A 15360-nucleotide genomic window follows, 5' to 3' on the forward strand; every position below is an offset into this window, starting at 1 on the left:
TAATGGGGCAGGGGGATAGTTGTCAGTGTTTTTAGAGACAGATGTACCCAATAGTGAAGAAATAAGGATTCTGAGCAGAGGGAACGGCACCTGCAAAGGTATTGGGTGTGAAACAAGACGTAACACGAAAGCGGCCCGTAAACAATGTGTAAATGAATGAGCCCGGATTTATTCCAATAAAGCTTATGTTTTAAAATCAGCCAGTGGGCCAGATTTGTGCCGAGGGCCCTAGTCTGCCTGCCTCTGCCCTAGACTTTTGAGATCCAGGGAAGATGGAGTTGAAGGCTGATCCTGTCTCCCTGCCCTCTGCTGTGAGCCCCCTGGTGCCTCCCTGCAGACTCGGAGGAGGGTGCAGCCTGGCCAGCCTCGGCCGGGTGGAAGTTGGGGAGAACCCCCTGCGGGCGGCTACCCCAGGCCGGGCCCATCACCGCTTACAAGCCCTTCGAGATACGTGCTGCTGTGCTGAGTGTGTTTAGACATTAGGACTGGGGTTTGAAGACTTGTCTACCTCCCACAGCCAGAAGTGACAGGGCTTGGGTTCGAACCCAGGATCATATGCCCCCAAGTCACACTCATTCTTTTCAATAGCCCCTGATCTTCAGGGGACGGAGGGACTGCTGCCTGGACCGCGTGCTGGGAGAGCCCTTGGCCGGGCTGCGGGACAGCCAGGATTCACGTGCAAGCCTGGCTGCCTGTAGGGCTTCAGTTTTGTGCGTGGACATCAGCACCTTGCTAGGGGACAAGAAGGTGATGACCACAGTGGCTTTCCGGCATTTTCGTGAGGGGTGACGAGAGTGTGTATGTAGTGTGGCCAACGCAAAGGTGCTATTTTATCAACAGCAGCTAATGCTCCTCCCATTCGGAGCTGGCAGGAACGTGGGCCTAGAATCCTCCTTGCCTTTCTATAGCAAGCAGACCAACGCTTCAGCGTCTGCTTTTTAAAAGGATATTAAGCGTTGACGTGTGTTCACAGGTTAATTTACCTCGAGGTGTGTGATGGGCGCAGTAATTGTTTCAAACAGAGACATTTTAGTGTAGTAGTTCTTTTAAAAGCGCTAAAATGTTTTCCAACCGTTCCTGGCGGAGAGAGAGCACTTAACCGGCTCGCTTAGCCTTGGACAGATGCCTCGGGCAAGTGCCCAGAGGCGGAAAACAACGATCTGGGCTGGTGGCTGTGTGCAGGCGCTCTGGAGCGCTGGGGCTTTCCCATATTCTTCCTGTCTCTCCCCATTTCCACGCATTCGAATCTAACATCTATTCTTCAAGGGCCAGATCAAACCCTGGCTCCTACAGGAAGTCTTCCCTGATTCTCTCCACCCGCGAGAATGGCCTTTTCTCCATATTCTTGCTGCAGTTAGTTTGTTCTCATGGGTGGGGGCAAATGTGTCTTAAGAATGTTCTTTGTTCATTGGGGTGCTCCCCATGGTGCCCCTAACATGCACAGTGAACTCCTAGTAAGCGTATATGGGTGAATGAAAGAAAAGATGAAATTAAAAGATAAAACAGCTCTAGTCACTAGGGAGATGATCTGTCCTTGAAGAGAAAACAAATAGCAACCATTTTTAGATAAGTCAAGACCTTGCACCTTCCTTGCTTCGGTGGCTTTCAGGAAACCTTTGCCCATGTTCAGCACCTGTGACCTGGACGAGCCACTCAGTTTTTCTTGAGTCTCAGTTTCCTAATATGTAAAGTGGAAACTTAAAAATGCATAGCTCAAAGAGATCTTGCAAGGATTCAATGGGGTAATGTTTGGAAAAGTCTAGCACATAGTAGGTCCTCAACTAAAGTGCGAAACTGCCTCCCTTTTCTCAAATGCACAGAGCTTTGCACATCATAGCCTGTCGCAAGTAAAATATCATTGCCTCAATGCATTTAAAGAGGAATTTAAATGATTACATCAAGAGATGCTCAAAAAGCATTTTATGTAATTCATCAGTCACTTCAGATAAAGATGAAGAAAAAATAGTAATAAAAGGAAACCATTTAGAAATGATAAGTATCAGTTACCGAAAGCTAACAGCAAACATGATGACAGGTGAAAATCTAAAGCATTGCCAGGAAGGCGAGGCTGGGAAGCCTGTCACATGACCGCCGCCCGGCCAAGGGGAAGCCCTAGGTGAGAATTGATTCCGGGGCCCACCCATCCGGGTGGGTGGCCTGGGGCCCTGCATTCTAACCCACACCTCAGGTTGTTCTTTTGCATGCTGCCTCTGAGAGCAGCTTCTCTCCTGACACCCTCACGTCACCCTGACACAGCTGTCCCTCCTGGGCGTTGCCTTGCACCGGCCAGGCCCTCCTGGCACACCATTCCACCTTCTGTGCCTGGAAAATTCCAGTGCCTTTAAAAAGGGGAAATGCTGTTCTCCTAGCTGGGTGGCCATCCCCAGCTCCCACAGACTATATCCCTAGCCCCGGGCTCACATTTTGGTTGTGGCCTTCGCCTTTCACCATCCGCCCTGTGACTCATTCACTCAGGAACCATCCTCGGGTCCTACTGTCCATGGTGTGTGTGACATCTGTCCCCTCGACGAGGACTGTGTGTTGCTCATTTCCATTTCCCAATGACTAGCTTGGTGCCCAGGACAGATCAGGCATCGTAAGAATGTTTTGTTTACATGAACGAATATACACACAGATGGGTGTACTTGTTGGGTTATTGCCCCCCCCCCCATTTTGTTTTATCCCCATGGAGCTGTATTATTCCATTCTCTAGAAGTTTGTTTGTATCCATTTTTATTTATTTTGGCGTGGGGTGATGGCGCGACTTCCAGATCACCTATTTTATAACTTTATATTGGTTTTAGTTTCACAGTGTACTCACATGTCACAATTATAAATGTATAAAATTAACGAAAACCGCTGCAACAAGACAGATATGCATGCACCGGGTACCTCATGTGGACAGGTAGATTTGGGGAGGGGTGTGGCGGAACGGGCGCTTCGCTGTTCGCTCTGTTGAATGAGCGTCTAAACACATCCGTCATGAGTACCAAACAGAGCAAATCTACAAGTCAGATCTGTCGCCTTAATCAAGGGGAACACAAATGAGTGTTTCCCCTCCAAAGGTGGCAAAAGATGTTTATACCTCAGTTTTAAGTTTATACTTTCAGCTCTAGTACCAGCCAGGTCTTAAGGATGTCGTGCGGCTTAGAAAGGTCCGTCTGTGATTCTAAATGCTTCTGTTCTGTAAACGCATCGAACTTTGTCAATAAGGTGTGGAAGAGAGTGGGTGGGGTGGGGATTCTCTGTTGACAGAGAGGGGTGACCTGTGGAGGGCGCTGTAATGTGCTGCTATTCAGCGCCCCAAGAATGAAGGTCCCTCCCCCAGGGGCCAGAATTACTGCTGAAGCCAGGTCTTGGCTAACAGCCCCCTTCTGGACTACTTGCCCTTCAGTGCCTCCCCCAAGGTCATCCATGTGATTGGTCAACACAGGGGTGTAAAAATCGCCCCGGCTTTAGAATTTTCCATGGGGTTGGCTCAAGTCATCACTGCAAACGCATCACCATTCAGCTCCCCCTCTGCCCACTCTTTTCCCTCCCCTCTCCCCTCCCCCATATCCCCTTCCCTTCCCTTCCACAGATGTTGACCCCTGAAGCTCCTCCTAATTCATCCCCCGTGTGTCGACCTTCGTCTCAGCGTCCCATTCTCAGGGAACACACCTGTGACTCCCTCTGGTTTCTCTTCAGTTTGCCTCTGGAGGCAGGTGGTTGAGCATGTGGTGTGCCCCTCCCCGAACATGCTCGCTTCATTGCCTGCGGATATTTTGTATACCAACTAATTGGAGTCACCACTTTGTTGTCCACTGATGATAAATAAGCTCTAAAAAGTCCACTCTTGGGCAATCATTCATTCATAGGCATTTGTTTCTCTTCTGTGCCTGTACTGGGCACAAGGGCTGTGCCCATCTTCACAGGGCTCCGGCCTGGGGGAGCTCACGGTGGATCACAGAGGGGACTGTAGTAAGAACCGGGTTTCCAAGCGCCCAGCCCCAGGGCCCCTTAGCAATGGGTCATCGGGGCAGGAATGGATTTAATTCTGAAAGCACTTGCCTGCAGCGAGCATCCGCAAGGTGGGAATGACTCTGCAGCTGGGGCCGCGGCAAAGCGAGGACTCCGAGACACACCGGAAAGCGCTAAGTGCTCAGCGTAGTGCTCCTAATGGAAGGGAGTGCTTCCGTTAAGCTCCGCGGCGAGGGCCGCCGCGATTACAGCTTGTTTGTACTCCGTGCTGCTTTGTCTCTTCCAAAATGATTTCCACCTATTACCTAGTTGTCTGGTTGCGCTTGGAGGTACTTAGCAAGATATTATTACATAGATGACTGTGCCACTGGGAAAGAGCCTGGGCATTCCGGACCCGCGGTTTTAGCTAAGTCGCTTAACTCCATCTCCGTGTCAGCTTCCCGTATGTAAAATGGGGTAATAACACTGCATTTCAGAACGGCTGCGAGGTTTCAATGGCACCTCTCTTCATTCATGAGCATTGACTGAGCAATTTCTTTGGGCTACACACCAAGCTGGGTGTTAAGTATTTAGGGAGGAATATTCCTCTCTCAAGGAGCTCACGGCTAAAAAGGCAGCTTGGACATGTTAACAAAGAGTTACAAAGTAATGTTATAAATGCATGCAGGAGGAATAGTGGCAACTTAACAGAGGGAGGCAGTCACTGATTCCGTGCTGAGGAAAGATCCGATGGGCTAAAGGTCCTGACAGGGGGCCTGGTATAGGCCAGATGCAAGGTGTTTCCCTAAAGAAATGACATATTCACCCCCTTTGCTTTCTGGGGTCACTGTCTTAAAATACACAGACACATACACACACACACACACGCTTCCAAGAGAAGAAGAGGGTCTGAATCCCGTGTTTACTGCCTAACAGCTATGACTCCTAAGCTCGCTGAGTTTCCATTTCCCATCTGTAAACAGGAATGATGGTGCTCAATTCATGGGGCTATCATAAGGAATTAAATAATATAATGCAGGTGCCAGGAGAATTGTTGTCATTCCTTAAATGGTAGAGCTGAGCTAGGACAGCACAGCGGCTGGTGTGTCGGGGGGAGGCAGAGCGATGGAGGCCGTGACCGCCCAGCTGAGTGGCGGGGAAGAATCTGCCAAATAGAATGAGGCAGGACGATTGAGACAGTGCTTCTTAAACTTCACAGACTTCCTTCTCTGAGCAGTCGGGTAGGATTCATCCTCCTGGCATCCATCCCTGCTGATATCAACAAGAGGGACCAACGCGAGTTGATGAATGATTCTGGCCAGAACCACAGGGTAGTCAGTGTCGTTTTCACACAGGAAGACTTTGTGGACCAACAGGTAGCAGGTGGTGGCTGAAGGCGGAGGGCTGCCGTGGTTATTTCTAAATGTCGGGGGTAGGGGACAGGCTTGTCTTTTGCCGTGTGGCTGCCGAAACCTGACTTGGAAGAGGCATGACTCTCCGAATGCAGAAGGGGCCACTGTGTTCTGACAGGCCCAGCGGGAATCAGGCCTCGTTCCTGGGAACGGAGCTCAGAGGAGTTGCCGTATGTCTGCAGAGGGCAAGCCAGGTAAAGAGGGGATCACGGCCGCAACCTATAAAGCAAGCCCGGAGGAGGGCTTGCATTGGTCTTAACTGATGCCTAGACATGTTAAAGTTCCTCAAGTTATTCTAACCTGAAACCATGACTGAGAATCACCCATCCGGGAGAGTTTGAGAAGCCAGGGTCATGGCATATAGGCACCCGGAAGATTAGCTTGAGGTCTCAGCCTGGCCGTGTAACCCTCAGTGAAGAATTTGGCCTCGTGGCGTCATCAGATCAATACGGCTTTGGTCATGATGATGGAATCTGAGTGGGGAGGGCATAGTCCATGGAAGACAGAATGCTATTTGACGGCACCATTTCCTTCCTTTAAATATTGGAGTAGACAGTTCTTATGCTGTTCATAAATGTGGAGAGACCATTTAATGAATAGCGAAAGTGCCCCAGGCTCATTTTTAAATAGTATTTAATTTCTCATAACAACCTCTCCTCACAAAGGTGTTGGTGCCCTGTGAGGAGTGAAGACCCCTCGGCCGGGACCAGTCTCCTGAGAAATATCTGTTCATAAGCATTATCTTCATCAATGAACCTTCAAGGGGCCCAGTCCTTCTGTTTATGAAGCCTCCTGTTCAGCAGGATGAAAGAACACTGACTGGGCCTCTTCCCGGAGCCTTTTTCATCCCAATGGCTCTGAGCCACCTTGCAGAGAATTTCCTAAGAGGGTGGGAATTTGTGTATATTGCAACCACCCACGTTAAGTGGAAGAACTGAAAGATTAGTGTGGTCATTACCCTGTTTTTAATGGGAGACTTGACTTTTGTAAAGAGTGAAAATATGGTTTTATTAAGGTTATAAACCAAACTGAGCCTCGAGACTAAGGAAGGCTTGTTTTGTTTTGGAAAACAGCTTGGCGACAATGCGCTTTTTTTGGGAAACAGAGAAGAGCTAAGATAATCTGTGTTTTGCCTATTTTTTCTCTCTCGTGTCATTTATGATTTAGATGCCTACTGCCAAGGAGACAACTTCTGGTGAAAAAACTCTCAGCTCAAATGTGGTTGATAAGGGATTTTATACTATGCTTGTGTCTCAGCCTTTTCAGCAATACTATGGAAACTCGGGACCTACGGGTTTTCCAGGAGCTCCGTGGCTGATTGGAAGTGTATGCATCCACTATCTTACCGCGCAGGGTTCTGTCAGCCTTCTGGGTTGTGTGCAATTCGCTCAAGAAATTATACCTCAGCAATCTCACCTCCCACTCCTTAATGGTATTAAACTGTGCTTTTGCCTTGGCTCTGAATGACAAAGGAAACAATACTTAGTACCTAGAAGTAGCGCTGCAGTAAAAAGAGCGTGGGCTACTGCATTTGGGTTGGAATCCTGGACTCAGCCATATCGGACATAGAGGAATAAACAACTTTTAAAAATGTAGCCGGGCGAATGGGACGTCTAACATGACAATAGGTGTCATTTTGGGGACAGTTAAGGTTTGGAGGCTCCCCCCCCGCCCTCTCTCTTTCAAAATAAATGTTCGGTGGCATTTTAGAATCAGCTTGTTGGTATCTGCAAGAAGGAAACCCTGCTGGGTTTTGACTGGGCTTGTGTTGAATCGGCAGATCAATTTGGTGAGAATCGATGGCTTGACATTGAGTCCTCGGGCCTGGGAACAGGGCTTGTCTCTTCGCTGGCCTGGGTCTGCTTTGATCTCATTCAGCATCCTCTTGTAGTTTTCTGTAGGCAGGTGCCATGCCTGTTTTGGTGGATTTATACCTGAATGTTTCATGCTATTGTAAAGGGTACTTCCCCCCCACATTCTGATTGTTCATTGTTAATATATATAAATGACACTGATTATTGTATAGTTAAAAAATAAATAGGCATGGACCCCCCCCAAAAAAAAAAAAAATTAAGGCAAGAAAAGAGAGGTCTCAGATGGGGAAAAGTAGCTGTTGCATGAAAAATGGATTAGGTTAACCAACCTGGACCAGGGCCTCTGCAAAGTGCCCAGTAAGGGCCCAAAGTGTCAATCCCCTTCCGTCCTGCCCTCTTTTATTTTGCGGTGCTCTAGGTGCTCTAAGCCAGGCTCTAGTCCACGAGTGGAGGTTATGGAACTTAGAACTGTGCGATGCTTGAAGTGGGAAGACCTGGTTCCAGGCAGGCCGAGGTTTGGATCGTGGCTCTGCCACAGACTAGCTTCTCGAGCGTATCTCTCGCCCCTCTAGTCTTTCGTTTCCTGCACTGCAAAGTGGGGATGGTACATGATAAGGTTGAAACTTGACTACATCCCAGTGCCTGGCACCTAGAGAGTGCTCAGTGAACATCAGCTGTTCTTGTTGGTTATGCTGTTGTTAAGTTACAAGGAGAAAGATTCAAGGGCTGCACAAAGGAGGACTTTCTGACAACGCTTGTCTGACGGTAGAACAAGTTCAGTGTGAAGCAGCGAGCCTCCCCTCACGGCAGAATGGACCACCCCGTCTAGGCTGCCGCAGGAGGGTCAGGTTCCCTAAGCGTTGCCCCTTGTGTTGAGGTAGGACTATGATTTCTTTCCACAGCATTAGAAACAAGCGGCAGCCATCCCAGGTCTCCCCAGTCACCTGTCACCTAAGACGCTTGACCGAAAGACACAAAGAGCGTGACGCGGCAGACAGAAACAGTGTCCGTGAAAACACAGCCGCAGACCCGGCGTGTCTTTTCACCAGCTGCGGTTTAGGATCGCACATTAAATTCAATTGCTTTCTTTAGGAAGCCGGTGTTGAGACCCGTCATCGCTAGCCCAGCGCCATCTATTCTAGCTTTCCCCAGGAGTGCAGACAGACCGCCGCCTTCCCAGTGTACGCTAATTAATTTATCTCATGCTTGTGATTTTACGGCGCTTAAGTGCTGGAGCATTTCTGTTTATTCTTCCCCCTGCAAAGCACCTCACGTTGCATAAAGACCATGAATCTCCATTGCAGACACCGTCTGTCTTGCGCTGGGGAACAGCCCACCAGCTGCCTGTTGTCTTGCCGGCACGGCCTCTTCCAGCCAAAGTAACACATCCATTAATTTATCCTTAATGACATTTTGACATTCCAATCAGTTCATCAGATGTTCCTCACGCACGACTTCTCCCGCACGGCAGGGCCAGGGTGCCAGGCCACTCTTGATGCATAATGCATGAGGCCAGTGCTCCGCTCAGTGCCCTCTGCAGACAGACACAGCTGCTGTTCACAGGCCCCGTGCTCCTAACAGCCCTGTGCCCTGGCGATCCACACGGATGCCCTCAGAGATATTTTTCTGTGCTTCCAGCTTGCTGTGCTTGTGGGGAGCTGGTCAGTGCAAGGGGAGATGTCCTAGTTCAGAAACATACATGCAACGGTGTTATTTGGGGGTAAAGTAACAGTGTCTCAAACCCCCACCAAGTTCAAAGGATTTAAAGCAGCTTTAATGCCACTAATTCGGGTAGAAGGAGGACCTGGGGCAAACCTAGCATCTCAAATTTCATTACTGTGCACCCACTTAAAAATAATGATCGCAAAGACATTCTGATAACAATGGATATCAAAGAAAAAAGGAAAATTATCCTTAATACCTTCCATCTAACACATCAGCACAGATACTTTCTCGTAGTGGTAATCACAATGTGAACACAGTTTTATTTGCTAGTGCTTTTTTTTTTAACTTAATGTAATCCAGCTAGCATTTTTCCATGTCGTTACATAGTTTTCATTTTTAATGGCACTCCATCATTTTAATAGCTGCATAATATTCCATCCCAGGACACACCATAATTTACTGAACCGGTCCCCTCTTGTTAGACATTTATGGGGCTGTAAGTGATGGTTTGCTCTTCAGGAAAAGGAGCAGCCTGAGGGAGAGAGATGCCAATTCCGCCCTGTAGTGAATTCAACATCCAGAGAGGTCAGGGTGTGTCCATGGTAAGTCAGTGAGCTATTCGGAGGCCCAAGGCTGGCACCCGATCTCCTGCCTCCTGGTTCTCCGTGATGAAACATAAGGACTCTGTACTCAGCATCAGGGTTCTCACACTTTAGCAAGCATTAGAATTCCCTGGCGTGCTTGTTACTCACCTGGAGTTTCCGATTCAGCGGATCGGGGTGGGGCCAGAGAAATCACATTTCTAGCACGGTTCCCAGTGAAGCTGATGCTGCTGGCGCAGAGACCACACTTGGGGAACTACGGTTCTACATCAGTGGTGCTCAAGGCTGGTGGCACATTACGATCACCTGGAGAGCTTCTAAAACCCAGGTGCCAGGCTGAACCCCAGACCAGTTACATTAGCATCTCATCAGTAATTTTTAAAGCTCCCCCTATGACTTGTGCAGCCAAGGTTGAGAAACACTGCTTCAAAATACACCAAAGAATGTCTTTAGAGAACAGCCACTCTTCAGGGCATCCGCTTCAGAGAACTTGTATTTAATACATAATGAGGTCATTTAAATGAACGTGCTGTTTCCTGTATTGAAAAGATTGTCATACCAGAGCGCGTTTATTGAGCGCTTACTATGTACCATGCACGGGGGGAAATGCTAGTCACTTACCATTTGGTCTTCTCGGCCACCTTCAAGGGGAGCACTGCTGTGACCCGCTTCTTTAGGCAGGAGTCACTTGCAGGAGCTCACACAGCTAGTCTGAGATGGAGCCAGGTTTTGGTGCCAGTGTGTTAACTGCTGCACCACCCTGCCTCCTGACATAAAGAGAAATCGACATGTTCTCCTTTAAACCCTGCCCACAGCCACACCCTCACTTACATATTGACTCCGATGTGGCGCAGCCCGGCGTGGCCTCAGGGATAGCAGTTCTGGGCGAGTGGGGTTCAGATTAATGAGGTCCCGCTGCACTCATAGGGACCAGAACCATGAGCACCATGGACTGAATTTGTACTTGTGATGTCATCCCGCAAAGGGAGGCGGGGAAGGTTGGAACAGGCATCCTGAGCCAGCAGCAGGAAGCAGGGCTGGCTCCTGTGGCTTCCACCAACGTGCTGGGTGCCTCGGCCAAGCCCCGCCCCTGTCCGGCCTCAGTTTCTTCTATCAAATGAGAGGATGGCTCAGCTCCCTTCCAGTCCTGAGGTGTGGCTTTAGAGATCCAGACATGTCCACACAGCAGCCTCCTGGCTTCGAGGAGTGTGGAGCCAGCTCTTAGCGGGAGGAGAGCCTCAGCTGCGTGCTTGCTTGTCCACCTCCTAAGGGCTGAGATAGCTCTCTGGGTTCCCATCTTTTGTTACCCTGGGAAGGTCCGTCCAGAGATGCAAATGGATGAGTCGGGGGAAGAGCCCTATGGGGGAGGGAAAGCCTGGCCCGTGTCTCCCCAGGAGACTTCACATCCAGGGAAGAACCGTTGGTGGAACCCCAAGACTCTTCCCCCAGTGGACTGGGGCCTCCTGTTCTCAGCCCAGAAGAGATTTGAGGGTTTTGCAGAATCCAGTTGCTGAAATCCCCGGCTTCCTCTTGTCCAGGTGGTTTCTCAGTCTCTACTTGACTCCTCCAAATGAGGGGGAGCTCGCTACTTCCAAAAGCTGAACAGGGGCCTGGGGCACACCTGGCATTTCGCATCATGGTCACTTTCTGCCTATCAGCCACTGGTACAAAATAGGTGCTCATTAAACATTTTCCCAACCACTTAATGAGCAAAGAGGTAGAAACGAATAATGTTGATAAGGGCACAATGACTTCTAAGAATTGGGGACAGTTCTTAGTTGAGCCTTAAAAGGTGAGGAGAAGGTTGCCGCAGGAGAAAAACTGGGAAGGGCAATCCAGGCATTAGGCACTTCCAAGAGAGACACAGGCAGCTCTACTCTGCTAGGCATTTCTTCCTTTTGTAAAGCCAGTCTGATTTTAATTCTGCTCCCTGGGGCCACTCGGAGCCAGAACTCAGATGTGTGGAGAGTGCACTCCTGAATGTTCCCTCTCCATGAGAAACATACCTTTTTCAGCCACTGCTCCTCTCGTAGCATGATTTCAGAACCCTTCGCTGCCCCGCAGTCCCCTCCCTGAGCCATCCCACCTGCCACTGTTCCTTATAAATAAACACAGGACTCATGGGCCAGCAGCACAGGCACAGCCCTGCCACCTACCCTCGCTCAGCTAGCAAGCCGAGGTCAGAGAGACCTCGGAGTGATCTGTCAGAAGAAAGAATGTCAAAAACTGTGGCCACATTGCACTGTCCCCACCTGTCAGGAGCAGTGAACTTCGGATTGCTACGGCTTAAAACATCCCTCAGCTCCAGCAGTGAGCCTGCAGAGGGGTGCACAGGCCTCCACACGCTCTCTTTCTGCCAGCGTTTGGTACCCCCTGCTGGTGAAACTGTGTGACCCAGCTGGCAAGGCTCAGAGCAAGGAGGGAAGGAAAATTCCAAGTGTGTGAAGTCACAAGTACCCAAATTTTGAAGGATCTGAGGGTTCCATGTAAAATGTGACTATTTTATGAGGTTTTTGTTTGCCTTCTAGTCTATAGCTATGGCTCATCTGCAGGCTTTGAGGGGGAAAGTCTCCGACTCATCCCATTAATTCTTCGAGCATCCCAAGAGTTCTGTTGGCAACCCCAGGGAGGAAATGCTAAGTTGTTAGCCCCAAATATTCATAGGTATAGATTATTCCAGGTCACAGAATGATCGATTTCGTGCAGGTTTTTCTTCCTCTTTCCTCATATGTATCTTTTTTTAAGTGGTTGTAATTTGCACTCCGAGTAGGATGACAATCTTTCTACACTTCACATTGTAGAGTTTTAAACATAAATTTGGGCAACAAATTTGTTGAGCACCAGTTATGGTGCCAGACACTCAGCAAGAACCTGGAGTAGGTGCAAGAAGTCAAAAGCCCTTCATTCAAGAGGTTCTTGTCCTGGTGGGCGGGAGAGTTGAATCACTGCCTTCGGACTAGTCAAGTGCTCAGCTGACATGGCAACAAGGCCTCCCTTGACCTCCTGCCAGGACGCACACCAGCTGTTAGGTCTCTCGTAGGTTCATGTGTTTCTCCTCCTTGGTTTTTAACACCGTGGTGGTTTTACATTTGTTCCGTTTATCTGTTTAGTCCCTGCCTTTGCCATTCGTCTCTGTGGTCTGTGAAGGTCAAGGCTATGTCTAGTGGTTTATCACTGTGACCTTCTTCCATCTAGCAGAGATTGGCACACGTAGGTGCTCAATAAATATTTGTTCAGTGGGCGAGTCAGCCAAGCAGAGAAAAACTCAGATCTGTCTAGAAGAAACCTCCGAGAAGCTATGGCCTTGGAGTACCACTGAGGACGAGTGAAGAGGAGGTGGCCAGTGGGGAAGATGGGGGACACACTGAGGAAACAGGGTAGTGAGTGTGGTTGCGGAAGGGGGATGAGATGGGTCGTTGGTGTTTCCTAAGAGGAGATTGGTGTGGACAGTGAGGCCGAATTGAAGCCTGGAGCCGGTCTGAGGGTCCCGATTAAAGGAAGGGGCGTTGATTAAACTCTATAGCAACAGGAGAAGATATAATGTCTCCTTTCTTACTGAGAGGGTTTTTCAGGACTTACATTTTGAATTCTGATAAAGATAGGTCCCCAAGCGGTGGTTTTGTGCTTTATTTCCTTCTACATTCCCTCCGTTCCCACTTTGTGGCGTGTTTACCTGTTGCTGAAACACCTGTGAATACATTTTTGAATTACTGCATAGCATCATCATCACCACGAACAGGCAGGGTCCGCCATGGGCTAAGTACCAGGGATGTCATATGTCAGTTTTTACAACTCAGTTGTCCAATTTTTAAATACTGTATGTGTTTTGGGGAGGCTCAGTTTTTTACATTGTTATGCAGGTGTTCAGAGCTACTCACACATTCCTGTAAAATGCCATTTTCACAGAAGCAGCAAGGTCCTTTTTTTTTATTAATATTATCCCTGTAGAAAGCAATGATTTGTGCCAAAGACAACTCTCTCCATATTATTTTACCCTGAGTGGAATGAGATTGGTTAGGAGTTCTGCCCCCAAGGAAATATCAAAGGCTCCAATGCATACTCATTTATAGTTTTAAAGTTTACTCTCTTATCAGATTTCCTTTTATTTCCTGCTGGGGTGATGTGAGCAAAGCTCGGATGGAGGCTGTATATCTTTTCAAATTTATGATTAAGAAGGTCACATATACATTTTTAAACATATTCCTTTTTGATAATAAATGAAGAATAAAGCTTTGAAATGTCATCAGTAGCAGAACTGCTCGTTTTTCTTTCGCTGGCGTTCCCCCGTCCCCGTCTGATTGCCTGTGGATGGTGAGAAAAACTGATCCAATGCTTCGTTTCTTGTTTTCATATCTGCCTGGAATAGTTTCACTAGGGGAACAGTACGCCTGGGGCCAGAGCATTCTAAGCAGAAGATGCATTCCTATTCCTGAGCGCCCAGCTTTCCCCACGCCCATGAGGCGGGCAAAGATAAAGAATTCCATTTCGGCCTGCATTTGTATGCCAGTTGTGGCCAAAGGAGGGAGGCAGAATCTCTCCTTTTCCTGTTGGTGGGGTTTCCCGGATCCAGATTCACTCTCATGCTTCTCCACGTTGCTGTCCACGCTCAGAGCTGGACCCATGTCACTGGCTTCCAGCTGGGCTCAGCTAATGAGAGCCACTGCAGGGGGTCAGGGGGAGAGGGGAGCGGTGGCCAGGGCCTTGATGCCTCTGGTTTCCGCCTTGTGAAGTCATCCAGGATTGGCTGGCTCCTTCAAGAGAAGGTGGCTTCTGTGCAGGTGGCCTCTTCACGACTCTCCTTTGGGGTTCTGGCAACTGCTTCCTCTCCTTTCCTTCTGGACACTCAAGTGGTAGACAGCTCTCTGGTCATCTATTATACTCCTGGGCTCCCCTACACCCTTCTCACCTTCATTAGTGGTCCTTCTGTGCATCAACTCTTCTCAAATTACCCTCACATTAGTGTGGCACCGGTCACTCTTCTGTGCAATCTACACCTAGGTCAAGGGGCCCATGCAAAGAAGGATGCTATTAGACTGTCCAGCTAGAATTGATCCTAGATGAGCTCCTCTAAAACACTTCTAAGTCCAGGTTCACCCTTTCATTTAATACCTCTTCTGACAGGGAGATCATTACCTCTTGAAATTGCTTATTTCCTACTCAGGAGAGCTCAACGTTGGAGACTTATATCCTATATGGTGCTGAAGTTGACCTTCCTGGGGCGTCTGTTCTTCTTGAGATAGGAGGGACCAAGATGGAACTTGAAACCAAGTTCTTTGAAAAATGAGGGAAGAGACCTGGGAGAATTTTCCCAGAGCCTTTCATTTCATGTGCAATCCATAGCCTTTCATATCATAGGAACATAATAACTATATTGAGATGCATACATGTTGGGAAAACCCAGAGGGACTATGCTGTCTTTTAGAAATACTTGAAGAACTGTCATAGGCAAGAGGGGTTAGTCATATTTTTATATCTCTGATGATAGATCTAAGACAAATCAGTTAAAACTTAAGGGAAATAGATTTCAAATCCATACAGAGGAGAACTTTTAAGCTTTTAGCTCCCTGGGGAGGTGTCAAAGTCTCCATCACTTGATATAATGTGGGGATTTCACAGAGCGGCTGTGGAGCGGGATTCAGACGCTGGAGTGTAGTTGGTCCGTGGTGATGATATAAAACAGGAATAGCAGCTGCCACATGTTGAGTGTTCACCGTGTGCCAGGCACTATGCTGTATGTGTTTCACACATTGTCTCTTGAATTCTCACACCCCTTTGAGGTTGGCCCTGTTATTTGCCACGGTACACGGAGGAAGAGTTCCGGGCTTAAAGAAGTTAAGGGACTTGCCCTGGGTCATGCGGTTGTCAGGTGGTAGAGGTAGGGCATGAACCCAGATGTGCCTGATGCCAAAACTAATGGCTTTAACCTTC

General features: G+C 48.5%; 1 protein-coding gene across 1 annotated transcript in view; it reads left to right on the forward strand.

Moving 5' to 3' along the window:
• Positions 1-15360, forward strand: part of PTPRT (protein tyrosine phosphatase receptor type T) — a 511569-nt gene that overhangs the window by 388253 nt on the left and 107956 nt on the right. The window lies entirely within an intron of this gene.

Source organism: Miniopterus natalensis, chromosome 7 (assembly GCF_054644295.1).
Source record: "Miniopterus natalensis isolate mMinNat1 chromosome 7, mMinNat1.hap1, whole genome shotgun sequence".
Classification (NCBI taxonomy): Eukaryota; Metazoa; Chordata; class Mammalia; order Chiroptera; family Miniopteridae; genus Miniopterus; species Miniopterus natalensis.